The 17,341-nt window shown below is 27.6% G+C and overlaps 1 protein-coding gene across 1 annotated transcript in view; it reads left to right on the top strand.

Annotated features, from left to right (window-relative positions):
* Window positions 1–17,341, top strand: part of LOC149057846 (uncharacterized) — a 32,192-nt gene continuing 14,851 nt past the window's right edge. The window contains exon 1 of the mRNA XM_089222081.1: window positions 1–122. The gene's annotated coding sequence lies outside the window, so the exon portion shown is untranslated. The remainder of the gene's footprint in view (window positions 123–17,341) is intronic.

Raw genomic sequence — 17,341 nt, 5'->3', positions numbered from 1 at the left:
TACACACAGCTATAACACTACACAACACGCTGCACGCGAATAAATATTGCATTAACAGCGGATAGAGGTTGCGTTTATTTTCGACAAGTGCAGCCAAGTGTGGGTGAGGGATTATGATAGGGGTAAGTACATTATATGAGGTTAGTATTATTATGCAGGTTGCCCGGCACCACTTCGTGTACGAGAACGAGGGAATTATAATGCTTATACGCATAATTCATGATGGAATTGTAGGCGCGATAGAAAACGGATAACACGTACAATCTACATAATAAAATCGTATCCGATACCCGTGGTTGTAGTTGTAAGTGCTTCGTTTTTGTTTCAGTTTTTCGAAGAGTCGAATGTATAGTACGATTTCGTAGTAAAACAATAACAATATACAATATATACCCAACTTATTTTTTCAATTTTGTTTGAGTCCACACCCACTATGACCGTAAATATCTCTTAACTATTTTAAATATAGGGAAATTTTTACGTGCCATTATAATTATTATGTTTTTACCCACTCAAATTATTAAGTAAGATCCTTCAAGGTCTTTGTCGATACTTACAAGTCGGTAGTCGTTATCTATTTATCTACGTATATATCACTGGGCATGTCCGTTTTCGATCAAAAACGTACCCTTCCCTTTTCCCCCAATTCACTTTTCGACCAAATTTAAAATAGATCGAATCACTTTTCGACCAAAATCGTACCCTTCTCTTTTCAGCAAATTCACTTTTCGACCAAATTTAAAATAGTTTGATTACCTTTTCAACCAAAACAAAAATGTATATAATAAATTTAAAATAAAATGTAGAAAATTATTTAAAATACTATAAGAATATCTATTTATTAATATTATTTTTTGTGTTAATATGTCATAATATTGTAATGTATGATATTATATTAAAAAAAAGTAGTCATACATATGCAATAATAATGGCATATGTTAGTAATAATGATTAATATTATATACTTTATGCTATACCTACTTATGGAAAATTATTAAAATTATTATAAGTTACATAAAATGTTATAAAATGAAATAAATAAAATTATTTAAAATGTAAAAATACCTGTTTATTAACATTGTTTTTATACTAATATTATACTTAATAATAATAATTATTGACAGTAATTGTATTTCATTATTTTATTATTTTGAATTTATTATATAAATTTTTGTTTTAGTCGAAAAGTGAATTGGAAAAAAGGGAAGGGTACGATTTTGGTCGAAAACGGACTCGCCCATATCACTATTCACGTGATACTGCCCCTTTCTTTAAGAGGTGACATGTGAAGTCTTCGTCCCTCTCCACTAGAGTTGTATCTAGTTAGAAACCGGATGACATAATCGAACGACAACACTAGGAATTCGTGCTAGCGTAGAACCACACAATGTTTTGCACCTTGCTATAATATTCCGTTCAACTAAAGATGATAAATGTTAATTTTTTGAAACGCGAATTATAGTCCTAATGGAAAAAAAAACTTTAATTTCGATTTTATATTTATGTATTTGTTTAAACGTATTTGAATTATAAATAATTCATCACAATACCATTGATGTTAATTAAGATAAATCGAGTCTGTCATTAGTTTCGAATAAGTAGTTCGTGATCGTGTTTTTTACACTCCCAATTAGTATTATGTCATAAAATATAAACAAAAATACATTGTAATTATGTTAATTTGTTTTCCACTTTTCCGATTATTTTTGTGGATCCAAATTTCAAATTATGACTTTGATCATTTATAATTATGATAATATTTAGATACTTGAGTCAATATTCCCCGAATAAAATACCAGTAAACAAAACTTGTTTTTTAAGTGCTAAATGTAATACCTACTTAAAAAATAATCACGAATAATAAATTGGTTAGAACGCATTTGTTTTCACCCATTAATTTTGGATTTTCAAGAATTACAAGATATGAATATAATACAAAGCCTCGAATACAAAGAGCATTTGCCACTATTGGTGTGTTATATGATAATTATATATAATATTTATATATTAATCTATTTGTATAAAAATGATAGTTGGCTTAATCGAAATGAATAGACTAACAATTACTGGACCATTTTCAATAAAATTTATTTAAATTGATTCCTGAGACTCGAGGCTCGAGCTCGTAATTTTTGCTTTTAAACCCTCATATAGGAACTTATAAGTAATTCACACAGTCATACATGAATTTTATTTCAGTTTACGAAAATCGAATATTTTTTTGTTTATATAATATCTATATGGGTGCCCATGTTGATCATGAATAATAAAATAGTTATTATGATTGGATATAATTTTCTGTGTAGAAATATATTTTCAATAAAGCTATTTTATATAAATGTAAAAATGAGTAAACTTCAATGAAGCTAGGAAACACTTCGACATCCCCGACAGCCTGTACGAAGCAATTGGTCCATATTCCAACTACCATAATATAATCTAATATTTTAGTTGATGCTTAACTATAAAAAAAAAAGGGTAACAACTACTAACAAGTATTATATATTTGAAAAATGAAAATGCTGGGTAATACAACTATTATAATCACTTTGTGATACCTATAATATACCACAAATTATGGGTAGCAGTTATTAAAAAAATATATTAATACATTTATATTGCTAAGGAAAAAATAAGAAAGTATTATAGAGCTCTAAAATATATTTTTCATGATTAAAAACTTAATTAAACTTAATGTTTGCTTAAATAAACTATGTTGGTGGATCACTATCTGTATCATTTAATTAATTCAAATTTAAAAAAAATATCTTTTATTTATACATGAAATTGTATTTTTAACTTGTTGAAGTATCTTAGATATTTGAATAGTGGTTGTAATAAACATAACACTATGTTTAATTGATATCGATTTATTATGGATCGTATAAATAATTATTTATTTATGGGTTTCAAAAACAGATATGAAAATCAGAATGACAAATTAAAAATTTTCTAATGGACTGATCAATGCGTGAACCAACATTTACCGCTTTTATGGGCGATAATGTATTCCACAACCAGCTTAGGGATAAATTAATTTTACTGAGTGGGTAATATTACCAAGAATGTAAAATTTTTCATTGAAAACATTTTAACGTTGTATGCGGAATTAACATTCTTTAATCCTATCATAACTTTAAGTAACCTATTATAATCAAGAATATACTTAAAACTATTCATAACCCACAAGAGCATTAATTTATTGGTCATCGAGTAACTATAATATGGTACTACAAGTAACTTTTTACATATATTTATAATACTTAATATTTTAATTATAATACTATTTCCAAAACATTATGCATTACAATACTATAAAATAATACGTTGATGATTTTCAATAAATAAATAAATAAATAAATAAATTCAATAAACCAAGAAGTGTAATGAGTGTATGAAGTATGAACAATTATAATAACTATTTATATTATTACTAATATCGTGTATATTATTTTTTAAGCTTACAGTATTATAGAACATAAAATACCATAATATATTAAATTTAAATTGAATAATTTTGTCTATATATATAATAATGTAATCCCTGTTTAACCAAATAAATTCTATAAGCAATATAAATAAATACATTTTTTTAAATTGAATTAATTTACTTTATTTATTTCTGTTATACATAACAATCATGAATAAATTTTCATCCCCTACCATATTTTATACGTTATTTGCTCTGTAGTCTATATACTCGTAACAGACTCCAGTGGCATTTCTATTAACTATGTCTGTTCATGTTTTTTTCTATACATATATAACTCATTAAAATTTACTTCACTTAAGATCATCTCTAATCTATGGTTTTAAAACGAATATTTACAGTAATAGTTTAATATAATTATAATTGTACCAAATTATAACGATTATTTGGTCGTTCAAAACTTACAGAATGACTAATAATAAACACACATTTAGCAAAAAATAGCTACAAAAAACTATTTTATATTAACTTGGTAATAGGGGCTTGGGTAGTTATTTAAATTATTCGCATTTTTCAACAGAGTCTTCATGAACGGTACACTTCCTTGTGCAAACGTCTGGGAAAATGAAATACCAACGTTTCACTTAACTCAGCGTCTCAGCCAATAATTTGTATTGTTAGATGGGTATTTTTATCTTTCTACTGTCTTCCAATATTTTTATCATATTACGAGTATTTGCTTACAAAATACAATCATGATTACTGGTGTATGTTTTTAATTTAAAGTAACGTTCTGTTAAAACTTAATAGCATGTGACACAGTCAAACACAATATAGACATTTGTTGCAGGCTTGGTGTACAATTAATTAATAGTAATAGGTTGAACTGTTCAAAAATCGAACTTGAAAATATTTATAATCAAACAATATTTAAAGTTAACTATCCCTGGTTTATAATAATTGATTTGTAAGTAAATGATAGTATTGAACTATTTACTATTATTTTTATCTTATTACGACGTTACTTAACATTCAGTTAGGTTCAGGTTCGCATTATACTCTAACAATGTTCGGTTCAACACCAAAAAATCAGGTTCGACCTATCATTATTTTAATTAGCTATAAAAGGACTAGATAATATATAACTACGATACATTACACACAGTGGCGTCGAACCCTATTATGTTAAGGTCGGGCCATGGCCCAACATATTTTGAAAATTTAGGATAGGGCCGCTTCATATTCACCACTTGGCACTTTCTTCTCCTCGGTACGCCATTTTTGCCGATATTAAGATATTGGGCCTCTTTAATTATTTTTCACCCTACTAGATTTTTAGGACTTCGGTGCCACTAATGATACGGATTTATTTTTCTTGATTTGATTTTTTTGTGTTTTCTCATTAATTTTGCATTTAAGCAATTCTCCTTTTAACACGGTATTTATATAGTATTTATATAAACGTCGCGAATAAGATGTGGTGTAGAGAAACGAGGACACTTCGTTATTTGATTTCATTTAGTAGGTAGAGTGTGTGCGTGTGTGCGGGTGCAAAGTCAGATTATGACAACGATAATGATACGAAGTTGCAGCAGTGAAAGTGGTAGTGGGTGTATCGCTGATGACGGTAATAGTCATATATATATATATACACTTTATAGAAAAGTGGTAGTAGTGGTGGTGTGAACCGCAAAAACCATAAAACGCACACGTGCAATTTCGCTGTATAATATTGGTTGAGGGCGGCGACGGTGAAACTGTGTGGTCTACGGAGGTTGTCGAGAGGGTAAACTATGTGTTAATCGCTCGGTTGGCCAGCAAATGGCAACGGTGACGCGTGTTCATATATATATATATAAAGTTCCGGAACCACACGACGGCGACCGAACGCCACTGCAGTTTTACGGCGGGTTACAATTAACGCCACTAACACACACGCGAACTAGACGCGTACACACGTGCAAACGCACACTTTGGATACAATAATTCGACTCCAGAATGTATACACGGCGCAAGCATTATTATTAACATTCACCTCGCATAAATGCCAAATACCAGTCGAGGATATAGTTGTTTCCGTTTTGCATATAATTTGCATGTCTCCGGCGGAAGACAAAGTTTAATCGCCGATTTATGTGCTCCCCCAGCCACGACCCGATTACACCCACCCACAGCCACACGCCCACTCCCATGGCTACTAAGGCCTGCATGACGAGAGAGTGGCTACATTATATTCTTTAAACGCGCACTCATTATACCTGTACGCTGCAACGCATAATATCACCTCACAGCGACCTATACACAACTATTTATGTATAGTACAATATATATTAATGTGGTGAGGGGTGCACAACTTTACGCCCATCACATTACCGCCGACTGATCTGCCGCAGTAACCACTATTACACAACCACTATAGTGTAGGTATACACATACACACACACACACACGTAAACAACGCCACGGAAAGCAGCCGCCGTAAACTGTCGTGTGTCGCTATATATATTACATGTGCATATACATAGATGTATTATATAGTTTTGTATCTTATATTGTAATAGAGGAACACGCGTAATTAGTCGCACGTGCGTATGATAAATAGGATCAACCAAACAAATCGGTTTTTATTTCAGATTCAAAGTAACCGAGAAATATATTTGGTTTACAATGGTTTACTTATATTATTTTTACTCAATTTACGGGGCGATCAAAAAACGCCAAGAGTTTCATTTATATGCCTGTTTATTGATTCGAAATCGATTCCATAAGGTGCATGGTTCTTTGAAGTGCTAATGTAGCGAATTTCTCTAAGCGCGAAGAAAAACGAAATACGCGTAGGTTGAACCGTTGAAACATATCGAACAAACCTCAAAAAGAATGATTTCAACAGTATAAATTTCGCTCAGAATAGGTTTTTGAATACTTCAGGGATAATCGTATTATTGCATATTCAAATGTTCGACGATAATATAAACATCATACGCAGATAATATAAACGATTGTATCTATAACGTATAATTTATATGCATCTATTCTGTTTTCAATTCGTTGGCCATTAATTTAAATGAAAATCGTTTCTTCTACAGTATAATTAGCGTTTACTTATATCTACGTTCTATATTTCTACTTCTAAAAGTCTAATAGTTTTTCACCGCGATAATAGTTTTGTTGAACTGCTGCCTTGTCTATTAAAAATACGCCTACATAACTATAGTTGTTAAGAATTTATAACTTATAATTTGTAGGTTTGTGATTTTTTTCTGTAATCTAGTTTCCCATAACGTATGTTATAATTACTCATCTAATTATATATACATATATGTATTTTATATATACCATGTGGAAAAGCAATTGATGGCTGTTCGTTGTGGTAACACCGACGACTATATGACCCACACGGATACACAATTTATGCGCAAACCCCACAGCACCAGTGGCGTTGATATCACGCAATTAATTAATTTCCGTTTGTTTGAGCCGAGATTGGATTGTAGGTATAGGCAAATTACATTAACGGGCAGCAGTTTCGAAAACGCCTATTCGACAATTTATAGCCGACGAATAACATAAATAACTATAGGTACTCTCTGTCTGTCAACCGTCCAAATCGTATACTTTGCAGTTATAACTTATTTGAGGAAGTTTTAACGGTATATAATATTATAATACATAGCAAATAATTTTTAAAAAAAAACATGTTATAGTAAATAAAGCATCAAAGACCTAGGTAATACGAATTTTCAGGCAGCATGACATGTTACTTCAATAAATTTTTAATGTTAAGACTCTGCTGCAAGTCGATTGGAATTGACGAAATAATCAAAATGAATACAATATTTACGAGCATTATTAGCTTTTTTTTTTTTTAAATTATGTGTGAAAATAAAATTCAAATAGCAATTCATCATGTCTATAGTCTATGAAATGTATAAAAAGAGAGATCAAAAGAAACTGAGGTACCTATAATAATTATATCGTAGATTAGATACACCGTAATATATTATGATAATGATAATGATAATGAAGGAAGAATGCTGATAGGGATATTTTTAGAGTGGGAAAATAGCTCGAGATGATTCGGTTATATTATTATGAATAAAGGTGACTGTGACTCGTAGGCATTTAGAGTAGCTATTGAAATTTATATAGAGAAAAGAAAGGGTGAGGAAGAACGAAAAATAAATAGATAGACAAAATATTATAGAATGAAATAGAAATAGGTAAAGAAGTGAGGAAAGAAAAATTAACGAATAGAGTCCTATGGAAATGTATTGGTCAAAAGAAGTCAGCCCCACATATTTAGGTGGAAAAGGCAAAACAAAAATAAGAAGATATAGCGTGTATACGACAAGCATTTATAAGTAACAACTAATAGCAATCACTCGAAGTAATTTTTTTAAGTATAAAATAATAATTATATATATACCACCATTACTTATTTATTAGGAAGTTAAACCGAGTAAGGTTAGTGATTAGAAATGAAACAACGTTTCATTTCAAGGGTTATTATAAGAAAATAGTATCGACATAGCTATAATTCGTGAGTGGGTATAGTTACCTACTGGATTTATTTAGATAAAATTAATTTACACAGATAAACCATTTTAATATTTTATCATTACAAACAATGAAAAAAAAAAACCCGAGGAATTCGATCTGCTGTATAGAATGTGTCAAATATGAGATACCTACCTATATGCATTGAGTTGGCCACTATAATAATGAATATGTCAAATTTTAATCCAAAAAGAAATCGATTTCATGCGAGAAATGATTTTGAGCGAAGACGGTCGTCAGCCTATATTCCTAAGTATATTTTACTATAAGTAATACTATAATAAGTTGAATTAATAATATTAATTATAATAATAGTATAATAATATTATGCTTAAAAAGTGAAAATAATGAATTTAATATAAAGTTAATGATTAGTTATTATTATAGTACAGTAAGATAACTATAATTGATATAATGTTATTAACTTTTGAGTCAATACCGGCTTGCAGCAGATCAATAAGAATATATTTGAGGTACATATAAAGGCAATAAGTTATTACGTAAAGTGTATAAAAAAAGCAAGGACGTATTTACTCTGATGCTATAATATATTAATATGTGCAGTAAAACTCAAAGCAATATATTAAAGAAAAGTTCGTAATATGAGTCTTATATATGTTTTTTTAGCTCGTTCTACTATTTTAATTTATATTGAATAATAGGTATTTTCTTTAACTAATGAATATGCATAAAAACATTTTTTGTTAACATTAAATTAGGCATATCAAAAAAAAAAAAAGCAATACTAATCTACAACTGCGCAATGCCACAACCATAATGTACATTAATCATTATAATGTTAAATTATTACAATTATTATGTGCTTAAATTTTTGTTACTTTATATTATTTAAGTTATATTATACAATATTAGACAGAATGATTAACCATCTTTTTAATAATTTAATTATTCAAAATCAGATTTTTAGAATTTATATATAAATTTTATAAATTTGAGATATTACTTATCCTGTGAATATAAAAACTTTTGTTTTTCTAATTTTTAAATAGAACTCATTTTTATACTGTATAATTTACAGTATAAAAATCGAAATTCATACTAAGTATAATGGTGTATAGAAAAATTTTTTTTTAAATATAGGAATTTTAAAATATAAGTAATTAATATTAATCCATCATAACTTATAAAAATGATCAAAGCTTAATAAATACTAGATCCAATATTAATCTTTATTACCTATTATTTTATATTTTTGAAAAAAAAATTTTTTAAGAACTATATTATTCTTAGAATAAATATTTCAGTAATTGAAAAAACATTCTTTCGAATTTTAAACTAGGTAGTAGGTACACCAATATTTTCAAATAAATTATCCATTAAATAATTTACCGTAACAACAGGGGTTCTCGTTGAAAAAAATATGTTTGCGTCGCCGCGAGATATTCTTTAGTAGTAAAAAAAATTACAAGAATTTGAAAATGTCGTCTTGAGTAAATTTCAGAATCTTAAAAATCAGAATTTGAATAAATTCATTATTAACGAAAATATGTGGTACCGAGTGAATCGACCTGAATAAATATGTATTAATTGGTTAAATTGGGAAAGAAGTTACAAACTACAAATTGATAGAATATCTTTTAGAAGTAGAGAGACATCGAAAACCATTAGCACTGGGTGGCTTCATGCCTAAAATACGTCATTGATATTGTGGCTTTGTCTTTTTTCACAGCTTTTCAGACTCGAATGTTTCAACAGACAAATATCATTGTCATATGACTTCTATACATTTTATGTCGTCGGTCAACGCAAACTTTTTCTATTCTAAAGTCTAACCTGCGAAATCCGCTCGCAAAAGAATAAACGATCCATACAAAAGCAATGAAAGAAACGCAAAGAAACAAACAAAACAACACAATACAAACTATTTTACGATTGTTACCGTCGTGAGATTTTACAGCCGTACTCTTGTATAGTTGAAATTGTATATATTATATTCATCATAATATTTTAAATAAATGTATAACAATACTAACTATTATAATAATAATGATAAAATTCTAATTCTAATAGATACCTATTAGTCCTATTATATTATAATATATACCTGCCTCACATATTATAATATAGTATATTAATTAATTTTTTTCAATTGTTATGGTCATGTAATTTCTGTGCCTACATATATTTATTAACGATTCGGGGGACAAGTATAATATGTACTGTATAATTTTATATAGCTATAATACTATAGGTACACATTTTATTCGATAGATACATATCCTCCCATACTGTTGTAATGACTAATTAGTAATTAATAATGACGTTCACACACAATATTATTGGTAAACAATGAAAAATTGTAAAAATATTGATTACATAAATATTTGAATTGATATTTTAGGATGAAAACTCGTTAAACGTTTTTTTATTAATTTTAATAATTTACTACTACCTACTAAAGAATTTGGTTAATGTTTTATCAATTCTTAATGGAACGCTCTATTATATATATTTTTTTAGGTTCCTTTCTTTCAATGAACAAAAAAATATATATAATAACTATTAACAATGATTGGTTTTCAAATGATTTTAAAAATGATATTTCACTACATTTATTTTATAGTAATATTTTTACGATACATTAATTTTGTAAAGTAATGATGCAATTATAATTCCAATCTCTTCATTAAAACCAATCTACACCTTATTATTGGTTTCGTGAGGTAAAATCTTACAGTGAACTATTTTGTATAACAAAATGCATTTATTTTGTCACTGGCCATTTATACGAAGGAAATGTCACGTACGTGAAACGAAAAGTCTGTTAAAGTGGAAAAGCACAGCCAGAAGCTTTAAAAATGATTTATTTTTAATAAGTATTTACTCTCCGTATGTCCATTTTTGGTGTAAATGAATCAATAGTCTTAAATATAAATCCACAGACATTTAGAGAAAACTAACTTTCAGTTAATTTTAATTGATAAATAATTACCCGATTGTTAGCATAAATATAATGCTATCAGTAATACACTAATATATATACATATTAATTAATTTAGATAAAAACTATAGAAGTAGGTAGGTACATATTAAAGTTATGAGATGGCCAATATATATTCGTGAACATAAGATTCAACGTATATTTTATTGTTAATTTAGATCCAAGGTTTGAAGTTAGCAATGTTTTTAAAATAATATTTATTTTTCCCAAATTTTTTTTGTACATGAATACATTTTCACATTTCTTGAACTAGATCAGAGGTAGGTATACAAGTAAATAATTAAAAAAACATTAATTAAATGATCAAATATTTTCATAGTGATTTATTATTTATTAGCTTTGGAATGTAACACACATATTAACAATAGACCATCTACATTCTACATTATTGTAAAATGAATTAAAAGTATCCATTGCATATTACTAAAGCTATATAATGTGCCTATATGTATAGAACTCATTCCCATATCCCATGTGAATATTTGAAGATACATTTTTAAGCTTCAATTTTATATGTTTTAATTATTGAGAGTAATACCAATAAACCTATAACTTTCAATTAAATGTATAAATTACAAATTTATATAATCAAAATTATATAAATATATTATATTATAAAAAATATTTAGACATGACTGATGAGTAAATTATATTGTAACTTGAAAAAACTTTGAAGTGCAAGATTTAAGATAATAACTACGTACTTAAAAAATGTAATAAACAAAATAAAATACGCCTTTATTATTAAAGTAGTAAGCAGATTTAAAATTACTGAAGACATTGCTAAAGTAGGTCCCTGTGTAACTCATGTTACCTTTGATGTTAATAAATTCATCATAGATGTATAATTTTTAGAATAAATTATAGACATAAGTTTATGAGTGTATATTATTTAGGTTAAATTATTATCATCTCGTAAATAATGTCACTTATGAACTTTAAAATATGACATGTAGAAATGTTCACTTAGGCTTTTTTATGTTTTTCAATTGATAAATTTGATGTGTTCAAATTGTTACTAAATATTTCTGAATCTTAAATTCTTATCCGAAATATAATCAATTCTCTATCAGTCGCTGTCATTATCTTATAAACATGCGATACTCATAATATGTACAATCGTATACATATTTATATGTATGTTTTTTACTAAACAAATAATAATAGTAATATTACAATGTGTTAATTGTTACTTACATTTAATTAATTATCATATTTCAATAATCTCCGATAAGTTTCATTTAGTTACAGACATATAGGACATAGGAATATTATATACGTAATAATAAAATTCAAACGTAAATTTTGTGAGACATGAGTCGTTGTATAGAAAGTGGGTCACTTAGTCTATAAAATTTCACACTTTGAGCAGAATTGATGTGATCGAAGAAGTTTATTGCTAAATTTTTTTATGTACTCAGTTATTGTGGGTAGCTGGAAGTCTTTGTGAAGTGCATCTTTACGTACAAACCATGAAGCATTGGATATGGTCTCAGAACTTTTGGTTGGAAAATTGGTATTTTGTGTATGTGGGTCTTAGCACAATTTCCCCACACAGGGGCTGCGTATAGAAAAACGGTTATAGGATTTGCTTGTATAGCATAACAGAACATCTCCAGGTTAGTGTAGTTTGTCGATTGATCAATGGGTATAGAACTTTTAGCCTTTGGTAGCCTTGTTGTATTTTGGAGGTGATATGTGGATTCCATGTTAGTTTTCTATCCAAAATTATACCGAGGTACCTATTTGATATTATGTGCCCAAGGAATACCTATATTACCGAAAATTTTAAATTACCAGGGGTTTTGGGGATACGATTAGTGAAAAGTACCGCTATACTTTTTGAGGGTTTAATGTTATTTTCCATTTTCTCCCCATTTTTGAATTTCGTTCAGACAAGCTTGAATATTTTGGATGTTTGTTTCGGCGTCTTTAGAGATTGGATATATAGCACTGTCATCAGCGTATAGTGCTACTTCAGTATTATTCGTTGTAGGGAAGTCGGAAACGTATAAGTTAAAGAGTAAAGATGAGAGTTTTGAACCTTGAGATACTCCTGCGTTAATTTGTTATATTTCAGATGTAGTATCGTTGATTCGAACTTTAAAGCAACGATCGGAGAGGAAGGATTTAATTAGTTTATATATTGTAGTTGGAGTGCTTAATGTTTTTAATTTATATAAAAGTCCGTCGTGCTAGACCCGATCAAATGCTTGGCTTTTATCTATGAAGGCTGCACCTATATTAGTTTTTTTTTTCAAATCTATGATTTATATGCTCCGTTAGGTTCAAAAATCTTGGAATAGAAACATTCGCATTTACTGCCACCTATCTTCAGAAGGTTCAGTGGTAACTTCAAATTTGATTTTTACCAAAGGCATACGTATTTTTTTCAATTCAATTTAAAAGTTTTCGATTTCTATATTTGTGGAGAATATAATATCCCGCAGAAATATGTAAAAACCTACTTTGAACACATAAAAGTCTTAAACGTACTACGATAATAGTATAGATTTTTTCATTTATAAATAATATAGTTGTATAGTGTATTGTTGTAACAGTATTTTTAAAATATAATATTAGGTATTATTTATTTTATATTTATGGTTATAGTCATCAAGAAGCCATTTCTTAAATTTTCTATCAATTAATAGGAATAGCCAAGAATTTATGTGTAATCAATTTCTATCAAAAACATTGTTTCAGATTGTATTTATTATTGCTTCTAAATTTTAATATAACCCATTTATAATGATAATCAGTTTTAATACTTTTCATATTTTTTTTTTTTTAATATTAATTTTATATTTTAAACACACATTACTTAAGTATAATACATGCCTATCTATATTTATAGTTAACAAAAAGTAAGTAGTTACAAAATTAGATAGAAAAGAAAGAGTAACTTTTTTATAAGGAACTTTACCACCACTTTACTAGTAGATATATAAGTATACATATTACATAAAAGCAACGAACCCGCATACGTGAATATTGTTTTAAATTTAAATAATACACATTTGAATATATTGAATTTGATATTATATTTCGCTTTGAGTTCAAATAATACATTATACATGGATGTAGATTCAAGGTAGTACTATGCAAAAGATAACGTACATTTTTATTAACATCCATCAACCATGATCAAAATACTATAAAAACCAACAAACCTATTATTGTTAATTCTGTTAGATTATTAATGAAGTTATGTATACTAATGGATTTATATGGTTTAAAATAATGGGGATTTTAATTGACACCTTTTGGAGCAGAAAAATACTTCAATCTCCGATTATTAAGATATACCTAAAATATACAGAACCTAAACGAAAACGTCATCAAAAGCCAGTATTAACTTAAGAGTTAATAACAATAAGATAATATTATATGGCATTAATTAAGTGTTATACGAGTATATTATAATATGTATACAGTTAAATATGAAATATGTATATATAGTAATATTAATCAATTATAAAAAAAAAAAAACCTTAGAATTAGAGACAGACCAAACGTTCAACTTAAAATAATTTTTCATCTGCAATTATTTATCATTCAATTAAAATTTAACCCACCCATTGCACTGATGTATTCAAAAACAAAGAACACAAAAAACCAGCATTCAGTCTTGGGTAGTAATCCAAATACTTTTCAAATACTTTTCCCGAAAATATTCTGAACAACTGTTTAGAATATTTTTTTAAAGTATTTTATTCCTATAAAAAAAACTTTTTATTTAGAATAATAATTATTTTTCTTTTTCAGGATATTTGTACAATACCACACATTTTAAATCAAATATCAACAACTTAAATTATATTATTTTTAGAATTATTAAATTATAAATAATGGCACTAATTTAAAATATTCTTCAAGAGAAGTATCATTGGTTTAATATTTAAATCAAAAACTAAAAAGTATTTTAAAAATATTTTAATTGATATTCTAAATACTATTTTTCATAATTATTATATTATGCATATAACATATTCCAATTTCCCTCATATAAGTTTGTTGGAAATTAAAAACATGTAATACACTAGTAATTCTACATATTTTCTAAACAGATAATTTAAATATTGAAATAATTGTTTTTTTCATATACATATGAATTTTAATTTAGAAATAATTACTAGCATTTGTATTGATTTTTTAGTGTAATATATTGAAATATTATAAAAAAAAGTTAATTAATTTAACCAAACAAAAATTGTTTTAGATATCCAAAACATTAAAAATAATTATATTTTATTATTTTATGACAAAAAAACTTCATTATACAGAGTAATAAATTTAAGTGTCTTACGATAAATTGTTATGCAATATCTAAAAATAGATAAACATTCAAGGTCAGTGAATAAGAAACCAATAACACAAATTCAAACGTTCAACAGCTCTTAACAAGTAAAAAAATTTAATTTTCCATATGATTTATGTGAAGCGTTGATGTTAAGTAATTTTTTGTTACATACAATAAGCTACATTCATTTCCGACTATTATTGGAAAAGCTCACATTCAAAGAAATTCCAACTGTCTCTACTTTACGTAAAACATTAAGTTAGTGATTTTTAGTCTTAAAACATGTCATGGTAATCCGTTACTGTTACACTTGTGAGTTGTAATCGTCATGAATAATGATTAATGGTACCTACTACTAAATTTAAACACCAATGTATACATAGTTATGTGGAAAATACTGTATGATACTCATTTTATACATATTATACCTACATCATAATACTGTACTAATATTATATTTTGTAATAATCTGATAAGTATTTTATATTTTATATCATATGATAACATACTATATAATTAGTTCAAATATGAATGAAATTCACAAAATATACAACCTTGAAAAATTCAAAAACACTGCAATTTAGCCGATGGGGGGGGGGGGGGACTGGGATGACGTAGTTTTTTAAGTACCTATTTGTGATTGACATCGAACGATGGTCGAACAAATTTTGAAAATAACTATTCAAATTCATACAAATTACATATTAAATATTGGTAAAGAAAATTTTCAAAAATTTTAAATAGGTGAGGCTGGGGTGGTATTTGTTTTTCTACGAAGACGTTATGGAAATTATTAAAAATGTTGTAACTGATAAAAACTATGGGTGTCCATTGATGAGTCAGCAGACTCAAAACGCCGTTTTATAAGTAACGTTATTATTTGAACCCTAGAATTTGATCAGTAACCTGGTAAAATATTTTTACTCACAACAGAATTTCTAAAAAAATCAAACTACTCGATCTACAATAGTTCAAGTTTGAAAAATCCATGCTTATTTTATGGCTGAAAGTAATGTAATACGCCATGACAACGTTTTTTCGTTTTTATCAGAGTAAGCCCCTTATAAGGTAAAATTTACTACCACAATAAAGTTTTCACTTGACTAGCTCACGGTATTCATAGAATTGCGGAAAGCATAAGAAACAATTTAACAACCTAAACTTACCAAAGTAAAAAAAAAAAAAGCTAAAACAAATATTTTTAAAGGCACCCTCTCATATTTTACTTTTTAAATAAGAAGCTCCGGATGTTAATTTACCATCTCAGCCTAGTCCTCATGGGCCCATGGATAAATGCCGATTCTTACTGTTGTGAACGTTTTGTAGAAATAAAATGAGTAATACAATATTATTAAATTCAAATGATGATATTTCTATTAAAGAAAACTATTTCAGATAATTACTCAATGGGGACCAATTTAGTACTCATTAATTTCAATTAAAAATTTATAACAGCAGAAATTACGAAGCTCGAATCACAACATGTTCCATTAATTTAAGTTTTATCTATAGAAGACCTATAGTTAATAAAATCGAAACTCATATATTTTAATAAATCAGAAATTCAAATTACTTTACATAAATATTCTATTGATTGACTGATAGTATTTTAGCTGAAGAAAATTTCAACATAATTAATATCTTAACCCAACTATTAACTAGTCAAACAGACAACGGAAGACTGTACATGCATAAATAAATATTATATTGTATACCTACTAAAGAAGTGTCGAGTAAAGTGCACCCATTTCTTACACAATAATATATTAATTATTCTTCATTTCTTCTTATTATTTCGTGTAAAAAATCGTAATATCATCGAAATATAATATAAACGCTTATAGAAGGGTCACAAAAGTCTATATGTAGAGGTAAGGATAATATATTATGTAATAATGTGTATGTATAGATATATAGTGAATTTACACGTATGTGTGTACTAAAATATTTTTTTTCGCTCTCACCATATCCGAATGAAAGAAATTGTTTTCTTGTTGCGTTTTTGTGTAGTCCGATAAGACGATTTATAAGAACGGCATAAAAGAGGGGGGAGCTCTATAATGCTGTTGAGCTGAAGACTTGCGCCTTG

The sequence above is a fragment of the Diuraphis noxia genome, unplaced genomic scaffold, assembly GCF_037042655.1.
Source record: "Diuraphis noxia isolate RWA-SAM2 unplaced genomic scaffold, SU_Dnox_SAM2 contig0003, whole genome shotgun sequence".
In the NCBI taxonomy this organism is placed as follows: Eukaryota; Metazoa; Arthropoda; class Insecta; order Hemiptera; family Aphididae; genus Diuraphis; species Diuraphis noxia.
Note: the sequence above shows the minus strand (reverse complement) of the source record. Positions and strands in the feature narration are given on the sequence as shown.